General features: G+C 41.2%; 1 protein-coding gene across 3 annotated transcripts in view; it reads left to right on the top strand.

The window, feature by feature from the left end:
* Positions 1-16642, top strand: part of LOC144004490 (thyroid hormone receptor alpha-B) — a 107097-nt gene that overhangs the window by 50929 nt on the left and 39526 nt on the right. For all 3 annotated transcript variants that reach the window (XM_077501644.1, XM_077501646.1, XM_077501645.1), the window contains one exon: positions 2177-2257. The gene's annotated coding sequence lies outside the window, so the exon portion shown is untranslated. The remainder of the gene's footprint in view (positions 1-2176; positions 2258-16642) is intronic.

Here is a 16642-nt window from a genome sequence, read left to right as displayed (position 1 = left end):
TCCTCAAATGGTCCGTGAAGCATTATGGGATGAGGTTGTCTCCGCCCTCTCGCCAGGGGGAGTGACGTCAGACAAGTTACGTTTTCAGTAGGGGTGGAACAAAAAAACGATTCGACCGAACCATCGTTCGTCAAGGGGAGCTAAACGACCGTATCGGTTGCGAGTGAGGCTTTATGGTTTTCATAACAATAGCAAGAGTTCTGTGCCGTGCTCTACTTGTTTTGTTTACATTTCAGTAGCATCACCATTCAAGCTAGTTCCGTGTTTCCGTGCTCGCGACACGGCGCGCGCGCGCGCAACGAGTGACAACATACAAATGGAGACAGTTAGCAGAAGCCGGTGCCATACATCTCGGTATTTCCCATGGCTATCGAGTCCTCTCGGTGCACTTGTATGTCCCGGGCCGGCGTTGGTACTGCGCGCGAGCCAAAAAGAATAACTCCCGTGACGATCCAATGCATGGATTCAAACGACACAGGTATGTCCCACAGCCAACACACCAGCTGAGCTAAAAGCACACTGCAAGTATCTCATTTCTCAGTTTGTGGCTCCCTGTCAATGTCTACAACTAGCATGAGCAGCAGATAGGAGAACTGAGACGTGCCCGCGATTACGACAGCCCAAAAAAACAAAATATAAACAGTAGTGATTCTGTGGTCATCATCGTGTCTCAGATTAAAAAAACAAAAAAAGATGTCATACATTAACCAAAAATGAAAGTGATGACAAAAGAAAAAAAAATTGTTAAATACAAAAATTGTTGATTAAAAAGGGAAATGAACTTTTGGAAATATTTTTGCATATATTAAGTGGTTAAAATGTGTTTGATAGATTTATTGTTCCATAAGGTGGCTTCATATTTCTTTTGGCTGGACGGTAGGTTTATTTCATGTCTTAAATTTATGTTTCTGTGCAAATATTCTGTTTAATTGTGTTGGTGTCTGTCTAAAGGTTAAATATTTATATTTAACATTAAATTATCAACCTTTTGTTTTCCTGATCCTTATTTTGAAGAGAAAAAACAAACAAACCAAAAAACAATTATAACTGTCAATAACTACTAATAAATATTTAAACTGATACATGTGTACACACTGGAATAGCGGAACAAACAAACAATAGAGGAATTTAGGGGATTTTCATTTTCAACCTGGATAGATTTTTATTTTTTGTTTTATAAAAAGTATTTACGTTACAAGAAGTCAAGAGAGACTGCCTAATTTGTTTTTCATAAAAAAAAACTTTATTTTCATGTTAAAAATGCACTTTCAATAAAGTATTTGGAACTCCGTTTCTACTGCATTATTTTTATGTTGAGATGGAGTTATCGGCAGCTGCTGAAAGTAACTAAAAAAGTAACTTTTAATCTAACTTAGTTACTTTTAAAATCAAGTAATCAGTAACGCAATTTAGTTACTTTTAAAACCAAGTAATCAGTAAAGTAACTAAGTTACTTTTTCAAGGTAACTGTGGCAACACTGTTCTCGAGTCATCTCAATTCACCTCTCAGCTCATCAGTGTGGCACGAATGTTCGTCCTTCTATGCAGAGGATAAATGACGACTGGGTACTGTTATGTGTGTCTACATGTTGTTATTGTTGCAATGTTTGTGTTTATTCCACTGCTTGGTATGAAGGCACCACAACGAAAATGCTAAGTAGTGTCATTAAGGTAGCTAACTGGAAGACTAAGCTATGTGGGGGTTTTTTCCATTTAGACAAGGATATGGCCCAACTAAATAAACCTTTTTCCATTACTTCAGTTGACTTTTTGTCCTGAGATGGTGCCAAAGCAATATTTTTTAATTAAACATGGCTTCATGGATTTTCACGTATTACGGTGGCTCTCTACTGTATCCCCACGTAATAAACAGCTTCACTGTATAGCAACATGGCTTATTTCAAATGTAGCGGGGGATTACTGTAGGCCCTTAGCATGTGTGCTAGCTGTGTGAGTCCGTTTTGTGTCATAACGCGACGGTGATGCGAGCCTCTTTGGAACTGTTTGTCGTTCCGGCAAAGCGGCCAAGTCTAGAGGAAATAAATGTGGAAATGAAGCGGAGACGGTGATGAGTTGCTGTACGGCCTTGTTAGTTTTCTACACACTATGGAATCCCAATCCCCCACCCCTTTGTAACGCCCACCCGCCCTCACAATGCTCTTTTCATGTCCCGCAGGGTGGAGACGAGGCGGACCGTGCCACGCAGGAGGCCCGAGGAAATAATTAGCCGTGTACGCAAACACACGCAACATGACTGGTAGGTGGGCCGACGCATACGCCTCCCATTTACTACGTATTATGCTTCCTCTTATGTAAATTGGTCATGAAACTCCAAGAAGTTATCCACGCTGTGTGTTAAAATGAAGTGAAATTAGGTCTATCTCCAACGTGTATTTTATGATATATATGTGTGTGTGTGTGTGTGTGTGTGTGTGTGTGTGTATATATATATATATATATATATATATTAGGGGTGTTAAAAAAATCGATTCGGCGATATATCGCGATACTACATCGCGCGATTCTCGAATCGATTCAATAATAGGCAAAATCGATTTTTTTTTTTTTTTTTTTAGGATTCACACCTTAAGCATGGAAGAATGTTATATGAACGTAACATTAAGCCTTAATATTTTATTTTAATGCTGTTTAAACATGAAACAGATTACAACCTCTATAAGACTGAAATTTCAGATAAATAAATAATACATTTTCATATAAATCTTACACTCTACAAGCTTACTGATTAGTATTTTCTAAATTTGAATGAAAAAAAATCGCAACAATCGACTTATAAATTCGTATCGGGATTAATCGGTATCGAATCAAATCGTGACCTGTGAATCGTGATACGAATCGAATCGTCAGGTACGAGGCAATTCACACCCCTAATATATATATATATATATATATATATATATATATATATATATATATATATATATATATATATATATAATATATGTATGTGTGTGTGTGTGTAATACAAAGAAATATTTCTATTTGCAACTACACACTTCTGCCACCCTTGTGCTGTCAATCTGTCTATTTTAATTAAAGTGCAGGAAAGTAGGGCCCGACCGAGTAATCATAATGCTTGTTATTAGTGCCATACTGTCTGGTTCCTTTTTAAATGAGCATTAAGCTAGCACACTTTAAGGCAACTTTATGTGGTTGTTTTAAATACACAAGGTTTAATTCTCTTTGTTTGAACTTAAGTTTGATTGTAAACGTCAACTAGGAATTCTTGATTACGGCACATGTTACAAAGACCCGATTTGAAATTGAAATGACTTCTCTTAGTCAGGCGACTACTCCGTGGCCTTTTTGGCTGCTTTCAAGTATTTTACTACGAGTGTGTGTCTTGGCAGTTCATTGAGGTTTGTTTTGCTTAATCACGCTTTGATTGCAGTTAAAAAGGCCATTGCATTCGAGCCATGCAAAAAGGGGACTAGGTCAACAAATCAACAAAACAAAAAGAGGACGTTTTTTGCATCTCAGACTTTATTCTCTCCAATGTTTTGCCCCTCGGAGGCCGACGCAGGACTTCCGAGCTCGTGTTGGAGCGCGGCCGGGACGGTGCTGCCAGGAGAGGAAATAAAAATAAAATTAAAAAAAAACAGAAAAAGCCCTCCCTTGGCACTTGATGGCGAGCCAGCTGCCGTTACATAATGTCACTCGTACGCTTGTGGGAATAATGTGTGGACAGCGTGATTCATGAATGTGGATTTTGGTGCTTTCCGCAGAGCAGGGGGAGGGAGGGTTGTTTCTGTTTATTATATAGTTTCTGTTTCATTATGTCGTCTGTTGTTATGAATAGAATCCAGTCAAGATGGCCGGGTCCCCCTGTAAAGTTGAAGCATACACTAACAGGCAACAGTTATGGGTCGTACAGGTCATTTTGTCTTTTCCACAAAGTGACGCCCAACTTTTTAACTGCTGTGTAGAGTTACACGGTCTAGTGATTGTATCACAGGTAGACTATTCATGACATCACTTGTCACAAGAGCGCAATCAGGAAATTGGAGGTCTAATTGGAAGCCATGTGTTTGTTTCTCTTCTTGAGACATCCTGTACCTTGCAGGCAATTGTATACAAACACGCTTCCTCCGCAGCCAATCACAGCTCAGATCTGTCGGGATCCGTTTTTTGAACTTTCCCTCCGGCCAAACGTCGCGCCCGGGCCAGCTCATCTGGCCACACATCTGGAGGGCGTAATTGCGCTTTAATCCCGCTCTAAGTCCCCAAGCGGCGCTCCAGTAGCGGCTAATGCGAGTCCGAGTCGACCGGACAGATGTTTAGGGACTCGCTGTACTTGATTCTCGTGGGAAAACGTGTCAACATGGAGTCCGACGGATGAAAACAAACGCTCGCAAAGCTATTGATGAGCTGACTCCACATTCACACATAGTTAACAATACACCTTCTACGGGTTTTTGCTTTTAGAAAAAGGAAAGGAAGTTCAACCCTAATATTTTCTAACCGGTCAATTTTAAGGGAAATATAACAGGAAAAGAAATCAACAGGCCCCCTTCCTTTCTTGTGTGTGCGTGCCCGCGCCAGTGTGCACATTCGATCTCAATAGGGTTCTTGACTGTCCGTTATTAGAAATCACGCTGAGGTCATTTTACAGCGCTACCTTGACTTATTAGCTTAATTTGTTAGTGACCAAGATTGTAATTTAATTTACTTGTACATTAAGTTAATTTTCCGAATTTTTTTTTTGTTACTTGTTTTTCACAAAGAAAAATAACATTGCGCTCGATATGGGACTCGAAAGTGTTTTTCTAATTAGGACCGTTGAATAAACAGCTGAAAGTGTATCGGTAAATGTTTCTGAACAATTCATTGAATTCAAATCAACATCATGTTTCCACTCAACTTTTCAACGCTCACTTCTGCCTATAGTATACAGCTAATACAGGTATGTACCATACCGGATGTATAATATACTTCATAGTGTGCGTGTGTGTGCGCGTAGATGTCAGCAGCAGTGGTGCAGCACCAGGTGAGATTTACGAGGTGTTAAGAGAGCTCGCCTGTAGCCCACTGCATGGGGGTGGTGAGTCCGGCGCTTATGAGTACACTGCGCCCCTTCAAAGGCGCCTCGACCCCCGAAACCTTCAAGTGTTCTCCTGATGTCTGTGTGCACCCCCCCGCCTTCAAACGCACCTTCTCAAGTGTCCACCCGCTGCACCAGCGGCAGCCATTTTGTTTTCCCGCTTCCCGTCCAAGAGTCGTGCGGCCGTTGGTCTTGGTAAACGTTGAACTTGCTTGATGACATATGTGGGAATTTCTCAATAACCCACCATGTTCAAAGATGGTCAGTGGGTTGCGACACCCAATTTCAACAAAACACAACTGAAGTAGACCATCGTGAAAAAATTACCCCCCTTGATTACAGTAAAACCCTGGCAACCCATGTCCCATTTTATTTGGTGAAAGCTTAAGTGTCATTTTGATTGGCTGTCAAATATGTGATGTTACGATGGCATTCAGCGCTGACTCAAATTTTTCCTCGCAACTAAACCAGCTGCCAGCAGTCAGCATGCTTGCACTTGGCCGCATTGTAGAGGTGTTCTACATGAAGTCATCTGTTACAGCTCAACAAAATATTGAAAAAAAAAAAAAAAAAAAAAAAAGACAAACAGCTGCAAAGTCCTGACCAATTGCTCTCCTTGTGTCTGACGCTGTTGTGAAATAAGCAGAACGTTTATGTGGAGTCACAGGACGTTCTGTACTTGTGTGGGTCCGGCGCTATGCGGAACACTCGTTGCCTCCAGCACATTTGACAGTGTACCTTAAACATGAGCGTGTTATTGTGCTTGCGCAACTCAGCCGCAGCAGACTGAAGATCTGACGTTTCGATTTCATTTGAACGTTTTAGTTGAACATGAAAACAAAATGATCGACGGTGGCAGTTTTTTGTATTCAAAATGGAGTTAACGGGAGCTAACGTTTTGATTATTTTGACTGCAAGAGGGCTGAGTGAGCGTGATCTAACAATATCTCAGTGTCAAGCTGAGCATTTTTCAGTTGTCGAGGTCATCACTTCATCAGCCTCCCAACTTTATTGACGTCGTCGCTGACGTGTGGGACCTGCTATGCGAAACTAGCTAAAAAGGGAACAGAGGGGACAATAGCTGGGACTCATAAAGTCGATTTTATAAGTCGCGTAGGAGGAAAAGTGCAAGTCACGGAAACCTTATAATTCTACACTGCTGCTAAATTTTTCGCAATAAAGTAAAAGTATTGCGCTTTTTATCTGGCTTTAGTAGTCACGTTTGTATTTTTTTTTTTGTCCTCTCTGTCCTGTGAGTGCTCAACAGGGATTCATAACAAATGTATCTCGGCATATTACTGTGCCGTGGGAAAATTACCACTCTATTTATTCTGTATTTACTGCCAATGATTTATCGTTTTCATCTATCTATGCCAGTAATGTATAGTGACAGGCAGAAGAATAACATTTCCCACCACTGCATGGCAGAAATTCTGAACTGTTTATCCACCTGTAGTCATTCATACAACAGAATAAGAGCTTAGTGTTTGTAGAGAAAATGCTTGACACATTGCTGTGTTGGTGTTAATGAATGCGCCTTTAAGAGGCGGGGCCTAGATGGGGGGCAATTGTCAATGACGAGTCTGCATGTGCTCCCAAGTGCTCATCTTGCATTAAACAAACAGCCAAGCAGTGCATCGGCAGCTGTGGCTCTCCTTTCCCATCTGTGAGGGCATTATATGAAGAGAGTGTACTGTAAAAATGAGATTACTTACTGTTCCATTTGTGACATTTTTTGTTTGTTTGTTTGTGTGCTGTGAGATTGTTGTCATGTAAAATGTGTGCCTTGGCTGAATCAAGGTTGGGAAACAATATGGAAAAGACAGACACGATCTTTCCACCTGTTGGCTGTACCGGGAAAAGAGATTTACCCCACAGTTTTTCCACCAAAAGTTGCGCTTTGTCAGAGAAGCTGTTGACTGCTGCAGCTGCATTCTAATGTCTTAGAGTTTGAAGAACTACTCATGGACAACCAGTATTAGAGTGAAATGAGGTTTGCTTATTTTATTTTTTTTTTTTGGTGGTGGTGATGGTACTACTACTGATTATATTGATTAATGGAATTTCAATTCATTTTAATGGGGAAAATTGATAGTTGGATGATGTCATTCTTGTGACTGTACCAGTAAACATCATAGACTGGCTCTTCTGTTAAGGAAAACCAAAACTGACAGGCGTCCCCGTTCAAAAAGGCTACTACAGCGTTCCTCAACATTCGCATATCATGAGTGTCTATAGATGCCCTGATGCAAAATATTAATTTGTTTATTTTCCTTCAGCTGCGCACTTTGGATGTTTGTTGATTTGAGTGGTGGCCAACCCGCTGGTGATCTCTGCTAAAAGCTTGCCGCCGCATTTTGAGTAAATATTGACATTCTTGTCACAATTTCCAACGCAAATATCGCAAAGTGCACCTGGCGACGCTATAGCACTTAGATTTCAAGTTTGCGTTTGTAATATATTTAGGTTGGAGTGTTTGTCAACGCTGGTGAATGACGGACACTGACATCAACATGGATGTCACTTTTCACTTTAATCATAACTTAACGGGGAGAATGTATACAATGTGCTTCTTATACCAACAGTTTTTATGGTTTTTCCGTTTGGAAAGATTAATTAGCTGTTACACAGCTCCAACCTGATGAATCCACTGAACTCCTAGAGCAGGCATTCACATATAAAGCCAAAGGCTTCCAGCGGCTTAAAATAAAAGACTATGATTCTAAATAACCTGGAGTCAGTATGGTTAATGCTTCAGTTCTCTCTGAAACATCCACTGAATTGAGCATTTGTTGTTGCCGAGTTCCATTGCAGCCCCCTCCAGATAGACTTTCCAGCGAAAGCACAAATGCCTGCCCTAGGATTTAACTTTTTATCAGTGGTGGTGGTAGCAGGCCTTCCTCTGCATCGTTTGTCACGTACAGATCCTGTTTTGTGAAACTTGCCATGGATAGATTAAAATGTACTAAGCGTCGCAGTGTAACAGCCATAAAGCCCCGTTTCACACTGCACTTGCTCAGTGTGACTCATGTATGTCCGATTGAGACCAGAAACGGAAACCATACTCAAACTTTGATATTCATTTTATTCAGATGATCCCATTATTTACCTAAAAAATGATCAACCGTCGATCCAGAGAAGTCTGACTCCTCTCCCCTTGCAAACCAAGTCCACGGTATAATTTTCCCTCAAAGCATACTTGGATCTTATGCTAAACTTCCTGTCGATCCAGTTTCCTGCGCATATGGATAACGACGCATAGCAGGACTGTTGAGCATGACAGGTGTCGTCAGATAATCGGCAGGTTGATGGACTCTCCGTGACGGTAGCTTGTGCAGGCCTTGACGGTGGTCTTATCAGTTCCGACGTCTCAGTGGCATGTGTGGATTGTGAGTGGGTTTCATTGTAGACTTGCTGTAGGTTGCTGTAGCTGGAGGCTTTGTTGGCCGTTCTACGGCATCTCTCATCAGCAAGTCATCTCTGACACATTGGTATGGTGTTTCAGTTTCCCGTGAGTACAAGTGGTTTGTTTGTGTTTTTGTTGTAGCATGCGCGGATTAGCATTAGCCTCTGAGTGGTTAAACACACAACATAGAGTAATGTGTTAGCATGCAGAAGTAGATCATGGACTTTAACGCGCGGACGGTTCATGTTCGTATGTTCTTGCTCCGAAGAGCCTTGTTAGTGACATCAGCGATGTCTTATTGGTCCGAACCCCCCGCTGAAGATCTGGCCCGAGCGCAACCATTCCAGCTAACAAGCTGCTGTTGGCAGTTGATTGATCACCGCCGACCATTTGCTCGCCGCCGTCCCCGGTGGGAGATCTCGCTCACCTCCGACTCTGATGGGCAATCGTTTTAAGTCAGGAGTGAACGGATCATCCGCGAGAATACACAGCGTGTTGACCGTCGCGGCTGTTTATCGGCGCTGGCGGGTGTTTGCAGCTGTCACACACAAGGAGGCCTCCAATTTTGGCGGGTTAAAGAGAAGACCACTTGGACTACACGCTGGTATTTCCGATTCGGCTTCCTCTGAGGTTCTCTAAGCTCCTTGAGGAGCCTGTTAGAAAACCAGAGGTGGGTAGAGTAGCCAAAAATTGTACTCAAGTAAGAGTAGCGTTACTTCAAAATAATATTACTCAAGTAAAAGTAAAAAGTAGTCATTAAAAAAAATTACTCAAGTAGAAGTAAAAAGGTATTCACTAAAAAGAATACTCAAGTACTGAGTAACTGCTTGAACAATGTCAGTTTTTAAAATCAATGTAATCAAACAAAAACATTCATTCTGTTGGAGTGAACCCTCTGTTGACACAAAAAATATCAGGCTATGAGTTTACAGGAGAGTAAGCCATTGAAATCACACGTTCAGTTCAATTTGCAAAGTTAAATTAAATTAGCTATATTAGAGTAGGATTTCTGATGATTAATGTATTAAATCTGAGTGTACACCTGAAAATATTGTGGTCACAAAATTTCTGTAAATACCCATCAGCAGACCAATTAGAAACTTGTACTTTTTAGCCTAAATCTTTTTTGTTTGCATATGCGATCATTGCTACTTGAATAAGAATAGCTTAACGTTGATGTTTTCTTACCAGGTTCTGGCATTACATGGAGTCAAGTGTTTATCTGTTCCCAAAATAATCTGTCCCCATAATTTGTGACACTTGGTGGCTACCGCCAATTCATGCCTCCATATAACGTGTATCGTGATCTGTTTCGTTTATGGCAACAGTTCATGTTTGCTAAAGAGTCTATGTAAAAAGGTCCTTTTCAACACTTAAGACAAATACCTGCCTAAATACAGCAAAAGGGGAATTTAGGTCAAACTTACCGTGACATGTTAACTCAGGTTCGATGTGGAATTTTTATATGCCAAAATGTCCGTTTGTTTCGGCAGACACATAAGACACCGCATTATAAAGCTGTTACCTGCTTCTATGTTCCAAACGCCGCCTGTGGTCATGTGACTCCATTGTTGCGTCTTATTGGTAGAATGTTAAGGGAAGGAGTTGTCATGTGATTATTGTTGCTACGTCTGATTAGTGAAACGCAGTCATGTGGCAGAACCGCTGTTGGTGTCTCTGGTAAAGATAATGAACGAAAAAAAGGTGGAAAAAAAAAAAGTAACGACTTTAGTGTAGCCAAATATAGCGGAGTAAGAGGAGCGATCCTTCTTCACACATCTACTCAAGTAAAAGTAAAAAGTATTGTGTGGTACAACTACTCTTAGAAGTACTTTTTTTAATTATTTTTTTTAAAGTTACTCAAGTACATGTAACGGAGTAAATGTAACTCGTTACTACCCACCGCTGTAGAAAACACAACATATGTCTATTATTACACATTATATGCTTAGTAACTTTATAATCCATTGTTATTTTCAATTGTGCAGTTAACCTGCGTAATATTGTGGTTCATCGTCCCGCTTTTTTAGTAAACATTTTCCAATGTTTTTTTAAACAGGCTAGTCCGAATTAAGAGTTGCACTCTGGTAATACTTTACAAAGTGCGTGTCAGTGAATTCAAACGTGTTAAAAGTGTTTTTCTTGTTTTTTAATAAGGCCGTGTCAGATGTTATTTTGAGTATATTAGCATAAAGTATGGACGGGGGACCCAGAATCTGGATACTCCACATCTAAATCTGGATTACTCCACATCTAAAACTTGGAAAAAAGCAACAGGAAACATAAAAACAAACCATCATAGAAAGGGAATATCACATTGCAATGTGTAATGACAACAGTGTTTTTCCCATCAGGATTTTTTTTCCTGGGATATGCAAAATGCTTGAAGAAGACTTGAAGTCATCATTCAAGCACTTCTCAGCGCTGCGTGACGTCCTGGCAAGCGTCTTTGCTGTGGTTTGCCTGCTGAGCTGGCTTAGATCGATTGCTTCACTTTCTTGCGTCACATTAGAAGAAAGCATGCGCTTCATTGTACGCCGTCGCTGGAAACTGTTTGCTCTCCCAGGGAGCCGGCGAGATGTTTTGCGTCGCCGTGTGAGGTCTCGCCGCCGCTCGCCACTATGTTAATTTATTGTCCGATAATTATTGTTTTTATTGCCCTCGTCCCGCTGCGACTTTCCTTTGAGGTTAGAGACTCGGCCCGTCGCCACAAATTCTCCTCGATTCATTACATCGCATGCTGTGAGGGAGCTAATAATAAACTTAGCTCTCTACGCTGCTCTAGCCTGGTCGGGTCTGATCATGACGACAGTTTGGAGAAAGCAGGGCAATTAATCGAAAAATGTTGAATAATTAGTCACTTTGTTGAGATTATAAGCAAAGGAGAGAAAGCTTTAAATCATGACACTGAATTTTGGGTAAGATATGCTGCCATTTTTTTTTTCTTCCTTGCAATATCGCCCCGTCCTACTTTTGATATAACATGGCAGGAGAAGCAAGTGGTAAATTTCCAAACCCAATCTCAGCATTGGGGAATTCCCTACCTATGATACAACCTCTGAAAGTGAAAAATGGCAAAATCAAAACCAAAGGCGATGACTTCACCCCAGCCCAGTCAGGATAATCTTTCCACAAGAAAGCAATGTCCAACATAGAGTTCTTAAGATGGCGTGCGCTTCTCCGTTGGGGTTCACTTCCTGAAGGCGGGCCATCAAGTGGACACACGTCTGCGCTTTCTCCCGTCCATCAGCTCGTAAATGTCATGGCGGGGACGGATGAAACGCTCCGAGAGTTGTTTTTTTTTTTTTTTTTTTTTTTTTTTTTTATCCCTGCGGGATCTTAGGACTTGCACCAGTCTGCTTTCTTTCAGCAGTCCAAGTGCTTCACAGATTGATGGATAACTAGAGCACAAACGTTCATTAGAAAATATCAGGAGTTAAATGTAATGATGTGGATTATTAGAGCCCACCCACAGTCTGAGCCCGCCGCCGTATTTGTTTGAAGAGTTAATTACGCACGCACACATACACAAACAGTCCCTGCAGAATCGTTTATGAGGCGAGTTGCGGGGCTTCGACTTCCTGCGTTTACCATTTTTTTCCCCACCCGTTTCCTCACAATCCACTTCATTTTTTTTTTTTTTTCATTCTTCCAAACCTCAACCCATTTCTGGCGCTGAAACAAAATGCATATGTGACATTTGGACTAACGGCCCGGAGACTGACGATAGGGAACAAGCGATTAATGCAAATGTTTTCCTATTTGTGTGGCAGCGATAGCGCTTTTCCACTCTCCATGATTCAGCAGATGTAAAATTGGCAAAAAAAAAAAAATAACGTTTTTTTGGCTGACACTTTTCATGACATTACTAGGCCATATGGCGTAAAAAATGGAATGACTGTTGTTTTGTTTTTTTTCTTCACAAAAATCCAATTTAGGATTTTAACGTTTTACCTTCTTTTTTTTTTCGCCCTGCAGTTACTTGCATTAAATCCCAGAGAAATGCAGTGGTGCTGCCTTGAGAAGTTTAATTTCTTCCACTTTGATGACGCTGTTATTTTCACCGAAATTCACAAAAATACAAATAATCTATATCAGGCCCCCCCACAAAAGCACAAAAAAAGATAACTGTAGCTCATGTCTTGTCCTTCCTTGTTCTTACCAACTGGTCTTATCCTTCTTCTGCAAGGAAACCAATTTTTGGAACTGATTGAATGTCTGACCAATGACTTTTTAACCCTCCTCCTACCTTGATTCAGGAAGAAATGATGTGACTATAGTGGCTAGAGCTAGCATGTTTAGCAACATTTTCCAAAGCCACCCGTTTGTCCCCCTCCTGCCTGAGAAAATAAAAATAAAAAATAAAAAACACTTTAAATAGACACAAGAAAGGAAAACACAGCTTCCGGCTGTTTCACTAACGTGACTAAATGTAACGTGACGGCCTTTAATGTAGGCTAATGCGCTACGCTAGCAGGCCAGCCTCTGCTAGCTCGCTTTTAGCCTTTAACCGCTATCTAAATGCATCTTTTATTCTTTTTTTTTTTTTTTTTTTTTTTTTCTTCCTACAAGACACGTGCATGTTTGTAACTTTTCCAACATAAGAGCAGGCAAATTTTTGTGTGGATTGCGCAGATTTATGTCGGTTTAAAGTCCTCTCGGTAGACTAAAAGGCTTCTGCGAGTAATTTAATGCTGATATCATCAATGTGTCCATTTGCCAATTAGTCCTCCTTTTCTTATGATCTGTAAAAGCGTCAACATTCATCACAATCTTTCACCTTCATTTGTCCTCTGCGATGTTCATTATCATCATCATCGCTGTTGGCTGATGTGAATTTGGTGCTTGTTTGCTTCCATCCTTTGCCCTTTTATTGTGAAATATGACTCCCTCCCTGTGTGTCTTTAATCAGCCGCTGGCGTCCGCTTGTTTGATTAGTTTCTCTCTTCTTGTGTCAGATCATTTGTTCTTTTTTTTTTTCTTCTTCTGTCTGAGTTTTTTTCTCAATTGCTTTCGTTCAACTTTAAGAAACATGTATATCCACCACTCCAAAAAATGGTCTTAACAAAAACAATTATCTACCTATAGGAGAGGAATTTTTAAAGGTTTTAATAATCTTTTTTTTTTTTTTTTTTTTTTTTTTTTAATTGTATGAAGTAGCTAACAGTCTGTTTTGGTTGAAAGTGGAAATTTTGGTTGAATACAAGGGCTCAAACCTCAACTGGGGAAATTGCCCCAGTCAGAATATTTGCAGGTGGTTTTATTATGAAGAAAGTGTTAAAACTGCTACGACGTTTTACTTTAGGATGTCAATATAATGTGAACTACATCTTGAGGCAGTTGAGGGAGCATAAAAAAAATGATAATAATAATAATAATAATGTTATTCCGGTTCCTGCCTTCGCGTTTTTTGTTGTTGTTGTTTTTTTGTTAAAGCCATTAAAGCAATTTCCTGTTCATTTGGATAGAGGCCACGGGCGAGCAGGACCTGGCCGGCACCGGGTGGTGCTACTGGGAAAATGTACACAGCGAGTGGACACTACACATCCTACCACGCTTATATATACAGTACACTACATCATAGCAAGTCAATAAGTGTCCAACGTTTAGCGGGCCGCCATCATTGAATTTATGAACTACACATTTCTTATCATCCTGTGCAAACGCTCGTTCAACTGTAGCGTGTCTTTTTCATTTTCCCTCCTGTCCGCTGCCCACCAGCAGGGATTCACACTTGTATGCTTTGGTGTAAATGTACCGTATTCCTGAAATGATAACCGTGCGTTGCTATTGATGTTGGATAGAAAGGGTTTTTATTTTGTGTTTGAACGCCAGATGGTGCTGCTTTTTCCCCCTTTTAAAGTGCGCTGGAACATTTCACACTTTTTTCGTGCATTCTTCATGGGTGCCTCGCCACTGAAATGATAAGCCACTATTGATGTTGGTTGGTGTGTGCGTGTATATTACTAGCTTAGCAGAAAGTGTGTGTGTGTGTGTGACTGGCTTTTAATTTTCAAAAGTAATACACCATCTGGTGTTACATTTTCCCCATTCGACGCATGCATCAAAATGTCACATCTGTTTGTGGTTTTTCAACTGAAATATTTAGTATGTGTTTGTTTTAATTTTTTGAAAAATGTATACAACCAAGTGGCGCTGCTTTTCCTCCCATTCAAAGCAGCATTTCACCTCTTTTACTATTTTGGGGACTTTCTACTAAAATAATAAACATATATGACCTTTGATAGACCAGTGTCTGCATGTGTGTTTATGACCGTTTAATTTTTTTTAATTTATTTTTTATACAGCAGATGGCACTACCTTTTTCCATTCAAAGCATGCAGCAAAATTTCACATCTTGTACTATTGTTGTGACTACTAAAATGATAAACATGTATGATGTTTGATATGCCAGTGTCTGCATGTCTTAATTTTAATTTTATATTTATACACCAGATTGTGTTCCCCCCCATTCAAAGCATGCAGCAACATTTCACATCTTTTGCTGATTCATTGCATTTCTGCAAAAATAATTGTGTCAGTGATGGTTGAGAGGGCGTGTGTGACTGGCAGCAGATGGCACTATTTTTATCCCCAGTCAAAGCACGTAACAACATTTTTCATCTTTTGCTTTTTTTTTTTTAATGCCTCTATGTAAATTATAAGCACATGTGATTGAGAGTGTGTGCGTGTGTTGCTTTCCTCCAAAATCTAAATAAAGAGGCCTCTTCCTCTCTATTACGGCACATTCACCGTGTTGAGCTTTGCCTGTGACGTGTATTTCATTTCCCTCTGGGCAGCCGCAGCGACACGTGTTTCAACTTCCTACCGCTGTCGTCGTCCCATTGGTCGACGCCAGTACATACCCCTGACACACCCACTCCAGTTCCAAACGCCCCCCCCCCCCCCCCCCCCCCCCCAAAAAAAAAGGCGCTTGCTGAGGTTGCTGGCACGAGCTGAGAGCTGGCCCGTCTGAGTGGGCAATTAGAGGCTTGGATGTCTGTTGTCAGACTGTAATGCCCGCCCACGCACCCACACACACACACACACATTAGATATCACAGGCGAGTGTTGCCAGGCGCAAACGGCCATGTCAACACGACTTGAAAGATGAAACGAGATCAAACGGTATGAAAATTTCACAATTACAGTGATCAAAATGATTACAGTTGTCAGGATATTTGTGGTTGGCAATACACCACATGCACTGATTAGTTGACATTGGTGATGAAGTGCTGCTTCCATCAAGGAAAATACGATCCAACAAACCTACACTTATTCATTGGGGGAAAAAAAACAAAAAAAAACAACCATATTTATATTTTTGCTGTTTTTGTAATTCCCATAGTTCTCATGGAAAATGTTATATTTCCAAAAAATCTCCAATTTAAATTCACTTGAAGACTCCATTGAATATACATATTTGCTTGACATCCCTAGTGCCCTCTCACATTTGCTCCGTTAACCACAGACGAGACGATACCCCGCGGGACGCTCGATTAAAGCCTCAATCCCTCCTTTAGCTTTGACTCATGAGGCGGCTAACGGGATAGCTGGCACACAATGTGACGAACAGGGGTCGCGAAGGGGACGCATGCTTGTTGGTCCATTCGGGTCCTTTCTCCAGATTTGCCTTCGGGGTCCCGGCGTGACGCTAATGTCTCCCATCTTGACGCGGGCCGTCCGCGCCCGCTCATGTTAGCGGCCGCTCTGTCTCATCCCTTGCGCTGTGCGTGTGTCAGCGATAAAGGCACGCTGGCCTCCATCCAGGTTATCTATTTGGCGCTCGTGCGGCGGCACAGAAGCCCGCATCGCCGGCGGAGTTGAGTCACGGAGCTGATGATGCGAACGCGCGCTCGATGCGCTCGTGCATCGATTGGCCAGGCCTGCACGATACGCTTGCCACTGGCGCTTTGACGGCACCGTGATGTGGAAGTGCATTCAGTCATGGCCTATATTACAGGTGGCCAAATCAAGGCCAGCGAGACCAGATCTGGCCCCTTGCGCCATTTTGTGTGTCTTGAGAAAGCTTGACGCAGTTTCCCCCTTGACTTTGGTTTGGAACTAGCAAGTGGTGGGAAGTAATCAAGTATTTCAAGTATGAATACTTGGATATTTGTTGTACTTTACACTTGGTTATTTCATACAGTATTATTTACCGTATATCTATATTA

This window comes from Festucalex cinctus, chromosome 17 (assembly GCF_051991245.1).
Source record: "Festucalex cinctus isolate MCC-2025b chromosome 17, RoL_Fcin_1.0, whole genome shotgun sequence".
Classification (NCBI taxonomy): Eukaryota; Metazoa; Chordata; class Actinopteri; order Syngnathiformes; family Syngnathidae; genus Festucalex; species Festucalex cinctus.
Note: the sequence above shows the minus strand (reverse complement) of the source record. Positions and strands in the feature narration are given on the sequence as shown.